This window comes from Eleutherodactylus coqui, chromosome 6 (genome assembly GCF_035609145.1).
Source record: "Eleutherodactylus coqui strain aEleCoq1 chromosome 6, aEleCoq1.hap1, whole genome shotgun sequence".
Lineage (NCBI taxonomy): Eukaryota > Metazoa > Chordata > Amphibia > Anura > Eleutherodactylidae > Eleutherodactylus > Eleutherodactylus coqui.
In genome coordinates this window covers 154,109,959-154,131,470 of record NC_089842.1, presented here as the reverse complement: position 1 = coordinate 154,131,470, position 21,512 = coordinate 154,109,959, and positions in this window count along the sequence as shown.

The window sequence follows — 21,512 nt, the reverse complement described above, 5'->3', positions numbered from 1 at the left end:
ACATGGAGGACAGAAATCGTAGAAACAATATCAAGTTCAGAGGTATTCCTGAATCAACACCTCCCGCTGAACTTGTTGCATTTCTGAAAAGACTAATCCAAGCGATCATCCCACAATGCTCAGTCTCGGACCTCATAATAGACCGGGCACACAGACTACCAAGAGCTCAATCTGTTCCTCCATCCTATCCGCGAGACACAATCGCACGAATACACTTCTTCCACATCAAAGAGCAGCTTATGCAAGCCTCAAGACAAAAACCTACACTACCAGCCCCGTTCCAGAACATTACACTCTACGCTGACCTCTCCCAAGCTACAATAGCAGCAAGGAAGAAATTGTCCCCCATAACATCAGCGCTTCGCAACTACGAAGTAAGATATAAATGGGGCTTCCCAACAAAAATCATCGTCACAAAGAATGGAAAAACTCAAGTCATTACCACACTAGACAAGGGTCTTGAGCTACTGGAGGAATGGAATATTCCTTGTCCAACAGAAATGAACCAAACCCAGACCAGGAGGAACAACCAGTCTCCCAAGATCGCCCAGGAGTGGAGAGATGCAACCTAGAAAGCTCACGTCGCTGATTACCGGCTCTACAAGAACAGGTTATACCACCATATTTCTGCAGACTTTCCCCAAGTTTACGCAGTCTAACCCACTGCACGATTATGTTTTTGCTTATACTTTTACTTATCCAAATGTTTGTTATCCCCCACAAGGTATCTAATTGTTTATCTTTTACAAAATGCATAGCTCTGTTATCGTTTGACAATATTTCTTGCTATGTGAAAGGGTTGTTGTCTATGTACGGTTTCCTTGGCGCAGAACCACCACAACCAACATGGCATTGAAAATTATGTCCCTCAATGCAAAAGGCTTGAACAGCCCATTTAAAAGATCTCTTTTGTGGAGAGAAATTAAAAGATCAAAAGCGGAGATGGTTTGCGTTCAGGAAACCCACTTCCAAAAAAATGCCCCCACCAGACTGACTAATAGGGACTTCCCCCAAGTCTTCTACGCTAATGGCCCAAAGAAAAAAGCAGGCGTTTTTATTGCAGTAAAAAAAAACGGTTGCTTTCCAACTCCAGAAAGAGGTTCTGGACGCGAAGGGAAGATATGTCGTTTTAGTTTGTAAAATTAATAACATGATCTTCACCATAGTGAACGTCTATGCCCCAAATACGGCACAGCTTGTCTTTCTAAACGATCTGTGTAAACAGATTTCGCATATAATCAAAGGCAAACTTATAATATGCGGGGACTTTAATACTATTCATAGCCCAGACTTGGACTCTACATCAAAAAGAGATAGAGCTCCCCCTTATCTCGACGATTGGCTACGAAAAGAAGATCTGTATGATGGGTGGAGATGTAAACACGCTTCAGACAGAGACTTCACCTTTTACTCCCATAGACACAACACCTACTCCCGCATCGACATGTTTCTAACAACAAAATGGCTCTTACCATTGGTTACAGAATGTGAAATAGGAGACATCACCTGGTCAGACCACGCCCCGATAACCTTGTCGCTCCGTCTATCCCATTCACCCCCAAATGCTTTTATCTGGAGAAATAACACCTACGTTATGTCTCTTAAAAACAACTCCAACTCGGCAGAGAGAATGCTCACTGAATTTTTTGCTCTCAACTCCCACCCATCCATCAGCCCTTCAACTTTATGGAATGCACATAAGGCATTCGCAAGGGGTCTTTTCATCCAACAGACAGCACAGTACAACAAGCAACGCAACATAACCACAACTGAATTACTAACAAAAGTCTCCTCCTTGGCGGCGATACACAAGGCAGACCCGTCCCTAGGAAACTTCCTTAAAAAAAAGCAAGAACAAAGCTCCAAGCGCACCTTACAATCGTCCACGAGAACCACATAAAAAGACTTAAAATGCATCACTATCATTCACACAATAAGGCGAGTAAACTAATGGCCAACAAAGTCAAAGCAACCAAAGCAAATTCAAGAATTCCTTACCTAATCTCTCAGACAACAAACAAAAAGATCTACAGCCCACAAGAAATTGCTGACGAATTCAGCAATTACTATAATTCGCTCTACAATCTAAGCCAAGATAAAGATACCCCACAACCTAATGAGCTAGCAATTGATGCATTCTTATCCACACTTTCCCTTCCATCTCTCTCGCAAAGCCAAATTCAAGAGTTATGCCAGCCTATCACGTCACAAGAAATAGAACAAACCATCCGCTCGCTGAAGCCGGGCAAATCCCCAGGTCCCGACGGTTTCTCGATCGAATACCTCAAACTATTCTCCTCGGTTCTGCTTCCACACATATGCGACTTTTTTAACCACATAATGTCAACAGGCAAAATCCCCCCTGAAAATCTAAAAGCAACCATAGTCACCATCCCTAAGGAGGGCAAGTCCCCTGAATCCATAAACAACTTTCGACCCATCTCCCTCCTAAACTCGGATACTAAACTCTATGCAAAAATAATAGCTAACCGATTATTTCCTATCCTACCCCAGCTTATTAAAAATGATCAGGTGGGCTTCACAAGAGGTAGACAGGCACCGGACGGAACAAGACGCCTGATCAACCTCATAGCCAAAACTGGCGCTACACGAATGCCTTCTCTGCTCCTCGCCCTGGATGCAGAGAAGGCATTCGATAGGGTGCATTGGGGGTACATGAGCCGCGTACTGGAGCGATTTGGCTTCTCCGGACCAATTCTCACGGCGGTGACCGCCTTCTACACTACCCCGTCAGCTTCTGTCCTAACTAACAGTGTCCTGTCTAAACCGTTCCAAATCACTAATGGCACACGCCAAGGCTGTCCCCTATCGCCTCTCGTATTCTCAATGATGATGGAGCTGTTGGCAGAAGCAGTTAGGTCCAACCCACATATTAAGGGCATTCCCACAGGAACAGACACGCACAAAATAAACCTATTTGCCGACGACGTAATACTAACCCTAACAAGCCCAAAGACTTCTCTTCCCCAGGTGATGTCTACCTTGCAACATTTCAGTGCCATTTCCTATTATAAAGCAAACTCAACTAAATCACAAATGATGGGCATCAATCTATCCAAAGCAGATGAAAAATCCTTGAGATCTACATTCCCATTCCAGTGGTGTCCTTCCTCCCTGCCTTACTTAGGCATACTTCTAACCCCCTCAGTCGCCGACCTTCCCTCAACAAACTTCTCCCCGCTAAAAGTGCTACTACAAAAAGAACTAGACCGTCTGGCCAAATTCGAGCCTAGCTGGATGGGAAGGGTGACCCTGTACAAGATGCTTATTCTTCCCCGCATTTTATACCTCTTCAGGACCATCCCTGTGCCCATTCCAAACTCTATATTTTTGTCATTCCACCAACAAATGAATCAATTTATATGGAGAGGAGCGAGACCCAGAGTGGCATTCTCCATTCTAAACAGACCTCTGAAATTCGGGGGTATGGGACTTCCTAACCTACGAAACTATCACAATACTTTTCTAATTGATCAGAGCAGACACTGGTGCAACATGGAGGCGAACAAAACATGGGCTTCCACTGAATCCAATCTAACGGTCATATCCAATTGGAAAGTATATCTACTAGCAAATTCAATCATCCCCCAGGAAGTCTCACAACACCCTCCCCCAGTAAAAGCCACATTAAAAGCATGGAATGCTCTAGGCCCAGGATCAAACCTTGATCCAAGCACATCTACAAAAATCCCACTTCCCTTTCTCACACTAAAGCACTTAATCCCTGATATCTGTTTAAATAACTGGCCTTATAGAGAAACCATAAAGGTCTCAGACCTGTTCCTGGACAACAATTTACTCTCCTTCCCTCAGCTACAAGAAAAATACGCAGTCCCTCCTCTGGAATACTTTACCTATTTACGTATTTGTGACTTCCTAAGAGCCCACAAATTTATTTTCTCTGCGCTACCAAACCCTTTAAACGATTTATTAAATGCAAATATAACACTACAGAAAAAACTTTCTAAATCAATCTACACTTGCTTATCTGGCACACAAACATTCAAGAAAACAATTATTTTCCTGAATTGGGAAAAGGACCTGAACAAAAAATGTTCTCAGGAAATGTGGTGCGAGGCGATGAGATGGGCTCACAAATCTACCTCCTGCGCCTCACATTGGGAACAGTATCAAAAACTCCTGACTAGATGGTACTGCTCCCCATTGAGACTGTCCCAGATGAAAAAAGAAGCTGTCCCCCCTCTGCTGGAGAGGTTGCGGGGGAATTGGATCATTACTCCACATATTTTGGTCATGTCCCCTCTTGCATCACTACTGGAGTAAGGTCTCACAATATAAATCCAAACTACTTCCTACTTCAGGGAACCTCGAACCCGAACTAGCACTGCTCCTACTGGGCATAGGAAATATACCCAGGAACTACAGAGTAATAGTGTGCCACATACTCCACACCTCTCGAACACTTATAGCAAGAAAATGGAGATCTAAATATATCCCCTCCATAGAGGAGATGCAAGACGCCGTTTCCCTAAATTGTGTTCACGAAAAATTTATTGCTCTTCAAAAGGATACTCTGACTCAGTTCCGAAAAGATTGGGCAGGCTGGCTCCAAACAATGAAGTTGCCATCAGGGTTTGACTAACCACCAACAGGCTTGTCAACTCCCACCTTTCACTACCCTCTCTCCCCTCCCCTCCCCCTCTTCTCTCTGTCCTCCCTTCACAATCTCAAAGCCTTAGAGAATTAACTCCGGAAACTACTCCAGCGCCCAACAATGTCTCTTCTATTTCTAATAACACAAAATCACTTGGAAACCACTAAGCTAATTTTGTTTGACTTTAGGACAATCAACCAACAGACTATTACTCAGCACGTTTAAGGTACCTTGAAGTTAAGGTTAAATTTTCACTTTCCCTCGGACCTCCCTCCCCTCCCCTTTCTCTCTTCCTCCTATTTCCCTCTCCCCCCCCCCCCCTTACCAAATAAAGCTGTAACATGCAATGCTTATATTTAATGCTGAATATTTACATTATTAATGTTTACATAAGCTGTATGTATCGAAAATGCCAATAAAAATTTATTGAGGAAAAGGCCCTCGTCTGCCATTGCAATCGCACGGCAACCTGCGATCTTAGCGTGGGGGGGCAGTGTAGGATCCCCCAAACATCGATCAGGCATTTAAATGTATGTACAGTGACTCTCCTGGATAAGCATTGTTACATCATCAATCACTCACCCTCAGATCATTATCCTATACACAAATGAGATACAAAAGGGGAGAGGCTGTCAGTCTTCATGCAGCGGGCAGGGAGCGGCTGGCGCTGCCGGCTCCATGACTCAGAGTCAAACTTTACGTGTATAGCACAGCATTTTACCGCTGTGTGAGCCAGCCTATCGCTGTGTATGGCAGAGGTTTTTTACGGCACATAACAGCTTTATTTTATTTTGCAAATCTTTTAGTGCTCATTCACATGGACGTAAATATGCAACGTATTACACAGTGAATAGAGCCCATTGATTTCAATGGGTTCATTCACAGCTGCAAATATCTCACGCACGCTGTCATTCACATTATGGCTTTTTAAAAAGAATTTCCCGATCAGTGGCTTAGCGACTTATAAACCCTGTACATACGCAAATTAATTGCATATGTACAGTGTTTATAACATGCCCATAGAGAACAATAGGGCTCTATTGTGTGTAATACGCAGTAAAGTAGAACATGCTGCGTTCTTTTTTACGTGGGTATAATATGCAATGTATATAAACAAGTGTGAATGGATCAATGAAAATCAATGTACTTTCAATGACTCCATTCACCGCGTAATACGCTAATAAATTACGCTTGTGTGAGCCTGTCATTAAGTGTCCTCATTCTGAGGAGCTGCAGCGTTTGACAGAATCCCTGCACCTCCTCATATATTAAGCGCATCTTCTGATAGCGAGGCTGCATGATAAGACCAGCAGACAAAGCTTCTGTCCTAACAAATCAGCCCCACGGTGTTTAAACCTAGAAGGAAACTGTGTTCTGTCTCAGTGAAGCATTGTTAGTGAAAGCAGTAAAGTTTTTCTTTAGGGTGGATTCACACGAACGTATATCGGCTCGGTTTTCACGCCGAGCCGATATACGTTGTCCTCATCTGCAGGGGGGGATGGAAGAGCCAGGAGCAGGAACTGAGCTCCCGCCCCCTCTCTGCCTCCTCTCCGCCCCTCTGCACTATTTGCAATGAAAGGAGATGGGACAGGGGCGGGGCTAAGTGCTGAGAATTAGCCCCGTCCCCGTCCTGCCTCTCCCCATTGCAAATAGTGCAGAGGGGTGGAGAGGAGGCAGAGAAGGGGCGGGAGCTCAGAGCACTGCTCCTGGCTCTTCCAGGCTCCCCCCCCCTGCAGACAAAGACAACGTATATCGGCTGGGCGTGAAAACCGAGCCGATATACGTTCGTGTGAATTCAGCCTAAGGCCTCATTTGCACAAGCGTGGTTTTAGAACAGTAAAGGTGCATGAAAAAAATGCATCTATGCTGCGCTAAAAACTGTGTGAACGGGCAGCTACTCCAGGAGGGAGAGAAGAAACCCCACAGGGCTTCGTGATTTCCCCATAGCAGGGAAAGAGAGAACAGGGCTATGAGGGATTAACCAACAGCTTTGCTCTGTCTCTCCCTGCTATGGGTTAATCCCTCATAGCCCCAATACCTCTCCCTGCTATGGCAGATTAATCCATAGCCCCCCCTTCTCTCTCCCTGCTCTGGGGATTTCTGAGGGATATCCCCATATCCCAGAGAGTGGGCAGGGCTAGAGAGGGGGTGGGGCTATAGGCCTTCTCCCAGGGATTCCCCTTAGCAAACAGATAGGGGGCGGGGCTCGAGGGCAGATCCCTCTAGCCTTGTCCTCTTCTCCCACGCTCTCGGGGAAGCCCTGTAACTTCCTCTTTCTCCCCACTCTAGGGAAATCTCTTGGGGAGCAAGGTGAAGGGAGTCCCCTACTGCTCCCCACTGCTGGGGAATTCCCAGCTGCTCACAGTGGGACATTTAAAACATGCAGCCCAGGACCGATCTTTTCTCGCACAATGGACCTTAGGGTTCTTTCCCACGAGTGTATAGGAGTCCGCCGTTTTCATGGTCGGCCGATATATACTATGATTTAATGCATTGGATTCCAATGTATCAGATCACATGGCCATATTCCCAAGACATAAAAGCGCCCAGCTGGGCCAATATAGCGCCGGGCGCTTTTACGTCGGGCTCAAAAGATAGTCCTGGAACTATCTTTTGGGACGGAATACGTCGGCAGCTGCATAGGCTCCTATGGGAGCCAATGACAGCGGCTGGAGAAGGGAGGTGGGAGGCAGTTTAGCAGCATGACTGCTAAAGTCCCTCCCTCTTCTCTCCTCCCCTCCGGCTGATTGCAATGGGAGGGATGGAGCTAAGCACCGCTCCATCCTGCCTCCCCCCATTGCTGGCTGCGGACAAGGGGTGGGAGCTTAGCTACGCCCCCATCCTGTCCCCTCCCATTGCATACAGCCAGAGGGGAGGTGAGTTGGCAAGGGAAGGGGAAGAGGCAACGGCATGGCGTGGCGTCCTCGGTGCATATGCGCTGGGGCCCATGCTGTCTGAACAGGCGCACAAATGTTAGATTTTACTTCTCAGATTGTAGCGTATAACAGCCGGCCGTGAAAACGCCTGCCAATATATACTAGTGGGAACAAAGCCTGAGATGCGAGCTTTGGAGTTGCATGTCCTATCTTTGATTGGTGCAAGTATTTAGCACATCTAATATTCCTTCATGTGAACGCTTCGATAGGAAACCATTAGTTCTTATAGTAGCGCTCCTTTCACGAGCCTCTAATGTGTGAAAACAGCACTCATGTGAACAAGGCCTTAAAGGGGTTGTCCCGCGGCAGCAAGTGGGGTTATACACTTCTGTATGGCCATATTAATGCACTTTGTAATGTACATTGTGCATTAATTATGAGCCATACAGAAGTTATTAAAAGTTATTCACTTACCTGTTCCGTTGCTGGCGTCCTCGTCTCCATGGTTGCCGTCTAATTTTCGCCGTCTAATGGCCAAATTAGACGCGCTTGCGCAGTCCGGGTCTTCTCCTTTCCTCAATGGGGCTCCGTGTAGCTCCGCCCCGTCATGTGCCGATTCCAGCCAATCAGGAGGCTGGAATCGGCAATGGACCGCACAGAAGCCCTGCGGTCCACTGAGGGAGAAGATCCCGGCGGCCATCTTCAGCAGGTAAGTAAGAAGTCACCAGAGCGCGGGGATTCAGGTAAGCACTATCCTGTTTTTTGTGTAAACCCCTGCATCGGGTTTGTCTCGCTGTGGTGCAAATATAATTGGCTATTTGTAGCCCTCCATTTTGTCCTTCATCCTCCATTTTGTATTTTCCTTTATTCTCCATTCTGTATTTTACATACGAATAGCTATGAACATTCATGTGGACTTCAAACCTGTTTGGTGTAGGAAGCTTTGATGTAACTGTGAAATGTGTATGCGACTTGTTAGTTCTTTGTATAAGATAGAGGTCTAACATATCTATATTGGTCTTACTTATACAGAACAATGCTACCTGCTTTTACTACAATTCCATTTGTATAGGTTTGTTTGAGCTCTGTCCATATACATTGTATGGCCACCAATCTGTTGAGTCTTGTTAATCCTGTGATACCATCAGCATTGTCTAGGGAATTGAGTTGTTGATTCTGAACCTTTGATCAAAGAAAGTGGCTACTTCAGATGGTGGGGGGTCTCAGTTTGATAACATCTTGGTTTACAAAGCTTGGCGAATATGGCCTATGACTAAGCAAGTTTTAGTGTATAAAATAGGACAAAAATTGTAATAGATCAGAAGCATCTTGTACCTGTAAGGAGATGATCTCCTACAGTGTTGGTCCATGGAACCCGTCTGCTCTTCACTGTGGCTTCTCCAGTGAAAGATGAACTCCAGGCAGAAGTGTTTAAGAAAAGCTCCTACTTATTAACGGATGCAGTTTGTATATTGTAAGTATGTCTTGTAAGTCTTTTGTATTGTAAAGTGTGTTTATGTTTTATCACTTGCTATATGTATTTTACCTGTAGAGTATCATTGTAAACATTTACGTAATATCACCTATTTTTATATAATTGTTTTATCGTAATCATTTATTCATTTGTATTAATAAATTTTGTTGTATCAACCTATTTGTCCTTCTTTAAAGCCGTATCCGAACTTGTTGTTTGCCAGTTGGCAAAACACTCGCGCCGAACGGGGGGGCTGTTGAAAAAAAATAAAAACGTTTCGGCGCGGGACAACCCCTTTAAGTCTCCTGTCCACGAGCGTAGCGGTGTCCCGTGGCAGATCTCCGCCGCGGGAGTCGCCGCATGTGAGCATGCTGTGAATTGCCGACCGCGAGCAGAGAATCGCAATGATTCTCTGCTCATTGACACGGGGCCAGCTCTTCCCATAGCAACGCTATAGAAAGGTTCACGCGGCGTGATTCGCCAGCGATTTGCCACCGGCGAAATCACGTCCGTGGACAGGGGGCCTTAGTATAAGGTACATGAGGTTATGTTCACACATTCTGTTTAAACTGTTATTGGTTATACTATCATTCTATAACAATCACAGCTAAATATGAGATTTGACCATGACTAAGGCCTCATGTCCACGGGGAAAATCAGATCCGCTGCAGATTCTACAAGTAGAATCTGCAGCGGGTCCCTCCTGCCCTGCGGACATGAGCGCCGAAAATAAGAATTTAAAAGTATTTACCATCCGGCGCGGGCGGCGAAGATCAGCTGTTCCTCACGGCCGGATCTTCATTTTCGGCCGGCGGATGAATTCCTGACGCCGGCGGCACGTCGCCGGCACGTCGCCGACGTGCCGCGCGCATGCGCCGGGCACATCCGCCGAGCCGAAGCAAGGAAGATGCGGCCGTGAGGAACAGCTGACCTTCCCCGCCCGCGCCGGATGGTAAATACTTTAAATTCCTATTTTAGGTCTCCCGCGGATCCGGACGGCTTCCATAGGCTTCAATAGAAGCCCGCGGGAGCCGTCCCCGCGGGAGACCCGCACGAAAATGGAGCATGGTCCGGATTTTTCCATGCTCCATTTTTTTTTAAATGCCTTTTATTGACGATCCGCGGGTATTTATCTACCCGCGGGTGGTCAATGCATCCCTATGGGATGCGGATCCGCATGCGGGAGATCCGCTGCGGATCTTAAATCATATTTTGCCCGTGGACATGAGCCCTTAGGCTGGGCTCACGCGACCGTGTGTACTGGCATGGGGGCATGCAGCAAGTACGAGATGACATGCATACTATCTGCATGCTGCCAATCCCTATGTACTACCTTGGCGTGTATGTGCATGTAGTACAGATCAAGATAGAGCTTGCTGCAATTTTTTCCGCACAAGTAACATGCGAGGTGATGCAGCATTGCTGCTACGTGTAAAAGTACCCGAAGGCTATCTTCACGCAAAGTGTATCCGCTACAGGCTTTCTGCAGAAAATAAGCATTAAATCTGCACCTTAAGGCAAACAAATGATGTTCGATTATGAACCCCGTTCTTTTGAATGGTGTCATATACATAACTTATTAATGTTTTTTTGGCGCAGAAATAATCGCAGCATGTCCTATCTTTGGGAATTCCCTTGGAATGCGCTGCATGGCATCACCCATTGTTTTCAAAGGGGGCCCACACAGCATTGCAGGGTGTGCGAGCTGCACACAAGTGTGATGCAATGTTTTCCCATTGAAACCAATAGGAAACCCTTCACGATACTTTTAGCCACGGGGGAGGATCGCTACTTCCCCAAAGTGAAACGGTTTTAATACAAAATAACCTGGTGACTGCAGGGACATAGCATGATGGAGAGCGCAATATCAGGCCAAATTTTACGGCCAGATATCACACTCGCCGTGTGAAATTAGCCTAATGGTATGCATTTGGCTGTACGTTTGCTTACCGATCTGCTGCGGAATTAAACCTTGTTATTTGGGGGGTTAAATTCCGCTGCAGAAATTCACATCCTAAAGAGACATAATTTATAATTTTCAGGGTTTAAAAAAAAATGCTGCAGATTTGTTGTGGAGAAATTGCACTCCATGTAAAGCCTTTTTAAAACGGCTGGGAAGGTGCACAAATCTCACATGAAAATAAACCCCATTTTTTTTTGATTAGGGTCATAAACATAAGCGATATTCATTATTTTTATTTTTTTTAAAATATTATTTATTTAAATATACATATTTATATATTTTTCCGCTCTTTGGCAAGTCCTATCCTGGCGGGGACCATCCATCCGGTCCAGGCTCGGGCGGGCCCGCTGGCGGGGGCCATGCATCCGGTCCAGGCGCGGCTCGGGCGGGCCCTCTGGCGGGGGCCATGCATCCGGACCAGGCGTGGCTCGGGCGGGCCCGCTGGCGGGGGCCATCCATCCGGTCCAGGCGCGGCTCGGGCGGGCCCGCTGGCGGGGGCCATCCATCCGATCCAGGCGCGGCTCGGGCGGGCCCGCTGGCGGGGGCCATCCATCCGGTCCAGGCGTGGCTCAGGCGGGCCCGCTGGCGGGGGCCATCAATCCGGTCCAGGCGCGGCTCGGGCGGGCCCGCTGGCGGGGGCCATCCATCCGGTCCAGGCGCGGCTCAGGCGGGCCCTCTGGCGGGGGCCATCCATCCGGTCCAGGCGCGGCTCGGGCGGGCCCGCTGGCGGGGGCCATCCATCCGGTCCAGGCGCGGCTCAGGCGGGCCCGCTGGCGGGGGCCATCCATCCGGTCCAGGCGCGGCTCGGGCGGGCCCGCTGGCGGGGGCCATCCATCCGGTCCAGGCGCGGCTCGGGCGGGCCCTCTGGCGGGGGCCATCCATCCGGTCCAGGCGCGGCTCGGGCGGGCCCGCTGGCGGGGGCCATCCATCCGGTCCAGGCGCGGCTCGGGCGGGCCCGCTGGCGGGGGCCATCCATCCGGTCCGGGCGGGCACGCTGGCGGGGGCCATCCATCCGGTCCAGGCGCGGCTCGGGCGGGCCCGCTGGCGGGGGCCATCCATCCGGTCCAGGCGCGGCTCGGGGGGGCCCGCTGGCGGGGCCATCCATCCGGTCCAGGCGCGGCTCGGGCGGACCCGCAGGCGGAGGCCATCCATCCGGTCCAGGCTCGGGCGGGCCCGCTGGCGGGGGCCATCCATCCGGTCCAGGCTCGGGCGGACCCGCTGGCGGGGGCCATCCATCCGGTCCAGGCGCGGCTCGGGCGGGCCCGCTGGCGGGGGCCATCCATCCGGTCCAGGCTCGGGCGGACCCGCTGGCGGGGGCCATCCATCCGGTCCGGGCGCGGCTCGGGCGGGCCCGCTGGCGGGGGCCATCCATCCGGTCCGGGCGCGGCTCGGGCGGGCCCGCTGGCGGGGGCCATCCATCCGGTCCGGGCGCGGCTCGGGCGGGCTCGCTGGCGGGGGCCATCCATCCGGTCCGGGCGCGGCTCAGGCGGGCCCGCTGGCGGGGGCCATCCATCCGGTCCGGGCGCGGCTCGGGCGGGCTCGCTGGCGGGGGCCATCTATCCGGTCCAGGCGCGGCTCGGGCGGGCCCTCTGGCGGGGGCCATCCATCCGGGCCAGGGGCGACTCGGGCGGGGGCCATCCATCCGGTCCAGGCGCGGCTCGGGCGGGCCCTCTGGCGGGGGCCATCCATCCGGTCCAGGCGCGGCCCGGGCGGGCCCGCTGGCGGGGGCCAGCCATCCGGTCCAGGTGCGGCTCGGGCGGGGGCCATCCATCCGGTCCAGGCGCGGCTCGGGCGGGCCCGCTGGCGGGGGCCATCCATCCGGTCCAGGCGCGGCTCGGGCGGGCCCGCTGGCGGGGGCCATCCATCATCCGGTCCAGGCTCAGGCGGGCCCGCTGGCGGGGGCCATCCATGCGGTCCAGGCGCGGCTCGGGCGGGCCCGCTGGCGGGGGCCATCCATCCGGTCCAGGCGCGGCTCGGGCGGGCCCTCTGGCGGGGGCCATCCATCCGGTCCAGGCGCGGCTCGGGCGGGCCCGCTGGCGGGGGCCATCCATCCGGTCCGGGCGCGGCTCAGGCGGGCCCGCTGGCGGGGGCCATCCATCCGGTCTGGGCGCGGCTCGGGCGGGCCCTCTGGTGGGGGCCATCCATCCGGTCCAGGCGCGGCTCGGGCGGGCCCGCTGGCGGGGGCCATCCATCCGGTCCGGGCGGGCACGCTGGCGGGGGCCATCCATCCGGTCCAGGCGCGGCTCGGGCGGGCCCGCTGGCGGGGGCCATCCATCCGGTCCAGGCGCGGCTCAGGCGGGCCCGCTGGCGGGGGCCATCCATCCGGTCCAGGCGCGGCTCGGGCGGGCCCGCTGGCGGGGGCCATCCATCCGGTCCGGGCGGGCACGCTGGCGGGGGCCATCCATCCGGTCCAGGCACGGCTCGGGCGGGCCCGCTGGCGGGGGCCATCCATCTGGTCCAGGCGCGGCTCGGGGGGGGGCCCGCTGGCGGGGCCATCCATCCGGTCCAGGCGCGGCTCGGGCGGACCCGCTGGCGGAGGCCATCCATCCGGTCCAGGCTCGGGCGGGCCCGCTGGCGGGGGCCATCCATCCGGTCCAGGCTCGGGCGGACCCGCTGGCGGGGGCCATCCATCCGGTCCAGGCGCGGCTCGGGCGGGCCCGCTGGCGGGGGTCGGGCGGGCCCGCTGGCGGGGGCCATCCATCCGGTCCAGGCGCGGCCCGGGCGGGCCCGCTGGCGGGGGCCAGCCATCCGGTCCAGGTGCGGCTCGGGCGGGGGGCCATCCATCCAGTCTAGGCGCGGCTCGGGCGGGCCCGCTGGCGGGGGCCATCCATCCGGTCCAGGCGCGGCTCGGGCGGGCCCGCTGGCGGGGGCCATCCATCATCCGGTCCAGGCTCGGGCGGGCCCGCTGGCGGGGGCCATCCATCCGGTCCAGGCGCGGCTCGGGCGGGCCCGCTGGCGGGGGCCATCCATGCGGTCCAGGCGCGGCTCGGGCGGGCCCTCTGGCGGGGGCCATCCATCCGGTCCAGGCGCGGCTCGGGCGGGCCCTCTGGCGGGGGCCATCCATCCGGTCCAGGCGCGGCTCGGGCGGGCCCGCTGGCGGGGGCCATCCATCCGGTCCGGGCGCGGCTCAGGCGGGCCCGCTGGCGGGGGCCATCCATCCGGTCCGGGCGCGGCTCGGGCGGGCCCGCTGGCGGGGGCCATCCATCCGGTCCGGGCGCGGCTCAGGCGGGCCCGCTGGCGGGGGCCATCCATCCGGTCCGGGCGCGGCTCGGGCGGGCCCGCTGGCGGGGGCCATCCATCCGGTCCGGGCGCGGCTCGGGCGGGCCCGCTGGCGGGGGCCATCCATCCGGTCCGGGCGCGGCTCGGGCGGGCCCGCTGGCGGGGGCCATCCATCCGGTCCAGGCGCGGCTCGGGCGGGCCCGCTGGCGGGGGCCATCCATCCGGTCCGGGCGCGGCTCGGGCGGGCTCGCTGGCGGGGGGCCATCTATCCGGTCCAGGCGCGGCTCGGGCGGGCCCGCTGGCGGGGGCCATCCATCCGGTCCAGGCGCGGCTCGGGCGGGCCCGCTGGCGGGGGCCATCCATCCGGTCCGGGCGCGGCTCGGGCGGGCCCGCTGGCGGGGGCCATCCATCCGGTCCGGGGCGCGGCTCGGGCGGGCCCGCTGGCGGGGGCCATCCATCCGGTCCGGGCGCGGCTCGGGCGGGCCCGCTGGCGGGGGCCATCCATCCGGTCCGGGCGCGGCTCGGGCGGGCCCGCTGGCGGGGGCCATCCATCTGGTCCACGCGCGGCTCGTGCGGGCCCGCTGATTTTGTGCTCTAAATAAACACTTCTTGGTACACTAGTACATTGATGATAATTAACATTGTGATTTGTTTTGTATAGCTAGTGTTAGCTCCTTTACACGGCTGCAGCTTGGGTGGTACTTGAATTTGTGGTGTTACAGATTAGAGATGAGCGAGCATACTCGTCCGTGCTTGATGCTCGTTCGAGTATTAGGGTGCTCGAGATGCTCGTTACTCGAGACGAGCACCACGCGGTACTCGTCTCGATTAAACGAGCACTGACCATTGAATTCAATGGAGCCGGCAATACAGCCAGCTCCATTGAAAGCAATGGGCTGCCGCCGAGCGCGGGATGAATTTTCGGGAAGGGCTTAAAAATATAAGCCCTTACCTGGAAATCATCCTTAAGGGTGCGTTTAGACGAGCGTGTTTTGGTGCGTGCATACACACGCATGAAAACACGCTTGTATGTACAACACTGCATTCCCTATGGTGTGTGCACATGTCCGTACTTTGCAGATGCGTTCCTGCAAAGATAGGACATGCGTGCACCATAGGGAATGCACGCATTGCTTTCAATGGAGCCGCGGCTGCTGCCGGCGGCTCCATTGAAAACAATGGCCTGCTGGCTCCCTGCATTCCTTTTCAGGGAAGGACTTTACATATAAGCCCTTCCCTGAAAAAAAAAGATTTTAGTGTAAAAAAGAATAAAAATGCTGGCATTCTCTTCAATGGAGCCGCTGCTGCTGCCGGCGACTCCATTGAAGACAATGGTCTGCTGGCACACCTGAATTGTTTTTCAGGGAAGGGCTTTACATATAAGCCATTCCCTGGAAATGAATTAAAAGTGATTTAAAAAACAAACAAAAAAAAATACTCACCTCCCTTCAGCTGCCGGGGCACAGCAGCGTCTTCTCCTGCTGTCCCCTGCACTGTGGTGCTGAACTGCTGATCTATCACCAGATGTGTTCTTCATGCCCGCGGGGGTCACAGCAGAGGCGGAAAGGTACGTTTTTTTTAATTGTTTTTTTGTTTTGCACTAAAATGTTTCTTTTTCAGGGAAGGGATTATATTTTTAAGCCCTTCCCGAAAATTCATCCCGCGCTCGCCGGCAGCCCATTGCTTTCAATGGAGCCGGCTATATTGCCGGCTCCCTTGAATTCAATGGGCTAACATCGTTTTTCTCTGCCACAGCTGTTACAGCTGTGGTAGAGGAGAACGATCGTTATGCTGACAGTGCGGGAGGGGGGGGGTGTCTCACTCTTGCTACTATTGTGGCTTAATAGTGAGACCTCGGAGCCCAAAATGCAGCCCTGCATGTTGGTCCTCGCCTGCCCTATCCATTTCTGTGTTTTTTTACATGACTTTGGTGATTTGCTAAGATTCACAAATGAAAACCTTAGCAGAGCACCAGTCATATACAAAAATGCTTGCGTCGCCCATTGACTTCAATGGGGTTCGTTACTCGAAACGAACTCTCGAGCATCACTGAAAGTTCGACTCGAGTAACGAGCACTCGAGCAGTTTGGTGCTCGCTCATCTCTATTACAGATGTATCGATATAAATACAGTTTTCTGTGAAAATAGTAAAACTTGTTTTGCTTTTATTGCGCGTTCATGTAGCAAAAATCTTTATTTCAGCGGCACAGGATCTATTATATTATATGTCTGCAATGTGGCTTGGAGCGAGGGGGTTCATATTGTATTTGGGGTGTTGATTGTTGTGCACCAGGACTGTCTTTTTTTAATCCCAGTCCGCTCCTGATTAGGGTACATTTCACATGGGGCAAAAATGCTACAGATATTTCGTGCAGACTTTCCACATGGAGAATTCGCAGCATTTACAATATAAGCCATATGGATGAGATTTAATAAATCCCAACTACATCTATGAGTATAACTAAAAGAAAAGCTGTCTTAGTTGCCCCTGGCAACCAATCACAGTGCAGCTTTTGTTTTGTATTCTGTCCTGGTAAAATGAAAGCTGCGCTGTGATTGGTTGCTAGGGGCAACTAAGACTTTATCTTGTAGGCAGTTTCTTAAATCTGCCACATAGTATGGGAATAAATTGCGTGCAGGATATTTAAAATCGTAGCATGATGACTCTTTGCTGCAGATTTCACTCTTTACAACCAAAAGAGTGAAATTTGCGACAAATACCAAACTTCAAGACAAAATCCACAACCTCAAACTCTGATTAAAATGACTGATTGCGTAAACATTTTCCATGAATTGATCACTTACGCTTCACGGTGGTCCCTCCCGCTGGTGGTAATATCCATAATGGTGCTGCTCCTTCAGTCCCCCAATCACAGCACACTTGGCCCTTGGATATGTCTGCGTTGTGGCTCTTCTGACTACTGGATATATTTCCTTGTATCCTCTGAAGGTCTTGCTGTTGTCTTTTATTTCTTCGTCTCTCTGGCACTATTGCTCCTCTTCTAGGTTTTCTGGCTGCTACTGCCAAAATCCAACCCAGTCAGGTTCACTTCTTGTCAATGTCAGCAGCAGTTCTCATGTAGCTTCAAGATGGCGCCTGACTCACCAACTGTCACTTGTGACCTTCAAGCATTATGATGTCAGGCTCTGCCCACTCTAAGCCCCGCCCACTCTAGGCTCCGCCCACTTCAGCCCTGCGCTGTTCAGAGGCCTATCTTTATTATGTCTTGTCCCAGAAGCACTGAATAATAGGGCCCATATCACCCCCTTACAATAGTGATAAAGAATAAAAACCTGCATTCTGTTGATATCCAAAGGCTCTCGATAGTCCGGCCCCTCACAGTGTTTTTAATCATTTTTTAATAGGATCAGTAATAATCATCATTGACTGAAATCGTACAACGCATGTTAGTTTTTAAAAAAAACAGATGTTTTACATGTGACTTTAATTTTATTTTAGATGTTTTCTTTGCTTTTCCACCCAGTTTGTTCTCCACCTCTGGCCGCGTTCACACTTGTCGCCTAAACTTGCTGACCTGCACTCCTGCGTGATTTTCAGTTGTAGTTAATGGCTGCACGATTTTCCAGATAAACTGCTATATTGTTCATCGTTAAAGGCTGTTTTTCAGGTAAATGTCAGTTTGTCCACAAAACTACCCGGTAATTATTTGCACCCCACACTGAACAGCGCGGCATGCGGATTTTAGCTGCAATTATCCAGTGTGAATAATGTAACTGAGATGCGATGATCAATATGTAGCTGCAGTTATCTGTGCAAAACTGCGAGTTGGAGCGCCTATTGTTCCTTCTATATCCAAGCTGTAGTTTTTTTATTGGTACTATTTTGGGGCGAATACGGCTCTTTTGATCACTTTTTTTTAATTGTTTTTGAGTCAAAATTAATAAAATAAGCATTTTGGCTCTTATTTTTTTTCTCCCTGCAGGTTAAACATTGCTCAATGTATTATACTGGTGGTTACGCATGCAGTGATATCGAACATGTGGTTTAAGTCTTAGTCCTTAAGGGGTTAAAAAATAATTAAGACTTATTTTTCAAATCTGACATCTGTCACTTAATACGCTGATAACTTTTGAATGCTTTTACTTGTTTCTGGTAAATGTTCAACAATAAATTTTGCCTTTTATTAATAAAAATCTATATTTACTGAAAATTTAGAAAAATTTGCAATTTTCACATTTTTTTTCCTTTGTAAGGGCTTATTCACATGAACGATATTATGATGTAAGTTTTGTGTCATCTACTCTTTTGAATGGGTTCATTTACACAAGTGATTTGCGTTTTTGTATTTTTTTTCTTCAGAGCCCGTTTTATCTCTAGGCGTTCAGAACGCCTCCCTCATTGTATTCAATGCAATGGGACCTTAAAGTACATCATATGGCAATTGCAGGCAGCTTTTAGAAATGTCCCTTTTGTGGACATAAATCGCTGTTTAGGCACATGGCCGGCTTAGAAGGGAAGGAGCGCTATTTTGCTGGAATTTTTTTCTGATACGTATTCTATAGAAAATACTTTTCCAGTTATTCCTAGTATTTCGGATCAAGTTAATTTTTTAAAAAGCACTGGACAACAAGCGATTCCTTTACCGTGTGCTGAACAACTAAGCACTCTAGCTTTCATCCCCTTACAAGACGAGCCCATGTCTCCTGTGCATGCTTTTTAGGAACATTAATAAATCAAAAATATCCAATCCGGATTTTTATCCCCTCCGAACAAGAACTTCAGTCATGGACTCTTTTCAAATTCAAGGGGAAAAACAAAATACCAACTTATATTCCAGATGCAACAGGATAGTAAATAATATATCACTAAACTAAAGAAAAGTAGAGATGAGCGAACGTACTCGTCCGAGCTTGATACTCGTTCGAGTATTAGTGTGTTCGAGATGCTCGTTACTAGAGGCGAGTACCACGCGATGTTCGAGTTACTTTCACTTTCATCTCTGAGACGTTAGCGCGCTTTTCTGGCCAATAGAAAGACAGGGAAGGCATTACAACTTCCCCCTGCGACGTTCAAGCCCTATACCACCCACCTGCAGTGAGTGGCTGGCGAGATCAGGTGTCACCCGAGTATATAAATCGGCCCCTCCTGCGGCTCGCCACAGATTTATTCTGACAGAGATCAGGGACAGTGCTGCTGGTGCCGGAGCTGCTATAGGGAGAGCGTTAGGAGTATTTTAGGCTTCAAGAACCCCAACGGTCCTTCTTAGGGCCACATCTAACCGTGTGCAGTAGTGTGGAGGCTGCTTTTTGCAGTGTTGCACATTTTTTTTTTGTATATCGGCCGTGCAGAGCATTGCGCCCTGCAGTAATTATACATAGTACAGGGCCAGTAGTGGTGGTGGGGCAGGGACAGAAGACATGTATTTATTGAATATAGGCAGTGGGCCTTTCCAAAAACATTTTGGAAAAAAAATCTATTTGGGCTGCCTGTGACTGTCCTCAGTGTACTGGGTCTGTGCTGGGTGTAGTTGTCCTCCTAATTCATACGCAGCCAGCTAAGTGTTACAGCTGGGGAGCCACCACCACCAGCATGCGCAGGCATATGATGGCCAAGCACCCCACAAGGTGGGACGAAGGCCGTTCACCACCTCCGGTTTGCACCACTGCCTCTCCCCCTGTGCCCCAACCTGCCACTGAGATCCAACCCCCCCTCTGAGGACACAGGCACTACCGTCTCCTGGCCTGCACCCACACCCTCACCTCCGCTGTCCTCGGCCCCATCCAGCAATGTCTCTCAGCGCAGCGTCCAGACGTCGCTAGCGCCACTGTTTGAGCGCAAGTACGCCGCCACGCACCCGCACGCTCTAGCGTTAAACGTGCACATTGCCAAATTGATCAGCCTGCAGATGCTGCCGTATAGGCTTGTGGAAACGGAGGCTTTCAAAAGCATGATGGCGGCGGCGGCCCCGCGCTACTCGGTTCCCAGTTGCCACTACTTTTTCCGATGTGCCGTCCCAGCCCTGCACGACCACGTCTCCCGCAACATTGTACGCGCCATCACCAACGCGGTTACTGCCAAGGTCCACTTAACAACAGACACGTGGGCGGCGTAGTGGGAGTCAGCCTCCTCAATTCTTTACAGAAGAGTGGGCCTGGTTGGCAGACATTCTGTCACCTTTAAATGACTTGCTTTGTGTATAGGCTATATGCTATGGTTAAGGCTTAGATTTTTGCCATAATGCATATGTCCCCGTTCACACTTGTGAGCGGTCTTACCTTTCCATGGATATATTCTAATAGATACATTTCATGGCAAGTGCTGGAGCTGTATTAATTGCTTTACAATGGCTTTTTATAGCGTTATGATGCAACAATAGCCTGTCAATGCCATAATATAACTTGTTGCAGAAAGCCATCATAGTCAAGTTAAACTTTGCTACATCTATATGTTGAAAATAATACTGTATACAGCTCAAGCAGAACAGCAGCACTGCATAGAAATCATCGTCGGCTCGTTCACTAATCGTTCAGTTTAAAAACCGATCGTTCAGTCGTTCTCATTACTTATACAGCAAATGTGAACGACTGAACGACTTTTCGTTCGAATGAGCCAACGATGTATCTGCTGTATAAACAGGCTGTCCGAGAGAACTGTGATGTCATTTGCTTCTTCAAGCAATAAATAGTTTGGTGTAAACGGGCCCCAACCATAAGTCTGTTTGCTCTCTGATGTGATGACATGTCGTTCATAATAAAGACATATCACCTGACTGAAGGACAGGTAATCGTATAGCATTGACAAAGGGGAGCATACAGTAGGGGAGGGAAAACTGCGAATTCTGGTTAGAGGAGCTTGCATCGCCTTAAAGGGGTTGTCCCACCGTGCGATTTGGATCTATATACTTCTGTATGGCCATTACAAAGCACTTTGTAATATAATGTGTGCTTTGTAAATACGCCATACAGAAGATATATACTTACCTGATCAGGAGCCCATTCCGGTGCCCCCCCATTTACCTGTCTGTTGTCCTTGGCTCCGACTATTCCAGCGGTGTCTCTTCATCCACTAGTCGTACATGCGCAGTAGCTCTTGCCGGCTGGTCGGGTCCTGTGAATGCTCCTGGTGCAGGCGTAATTTGATCTCTCAGTGAAGACGAAAAGCCATTTCCCTATGTTGTACAGATTTATCAACAAATTCTGAGTGAGTAAACCATTAAATTGGGTTTTTGGGTATAAAGAAAAAATGAGGCAATGGTGGGAAATTATATAAAATAATAAAAGTAGTATTACCTATTAGATCCTCTGCTGTTGCATTGCCTGTGCCCCCAATGGTTTTTATTTACTGTACTGCATATCATATTGACACACATGATTGGCTGCAGT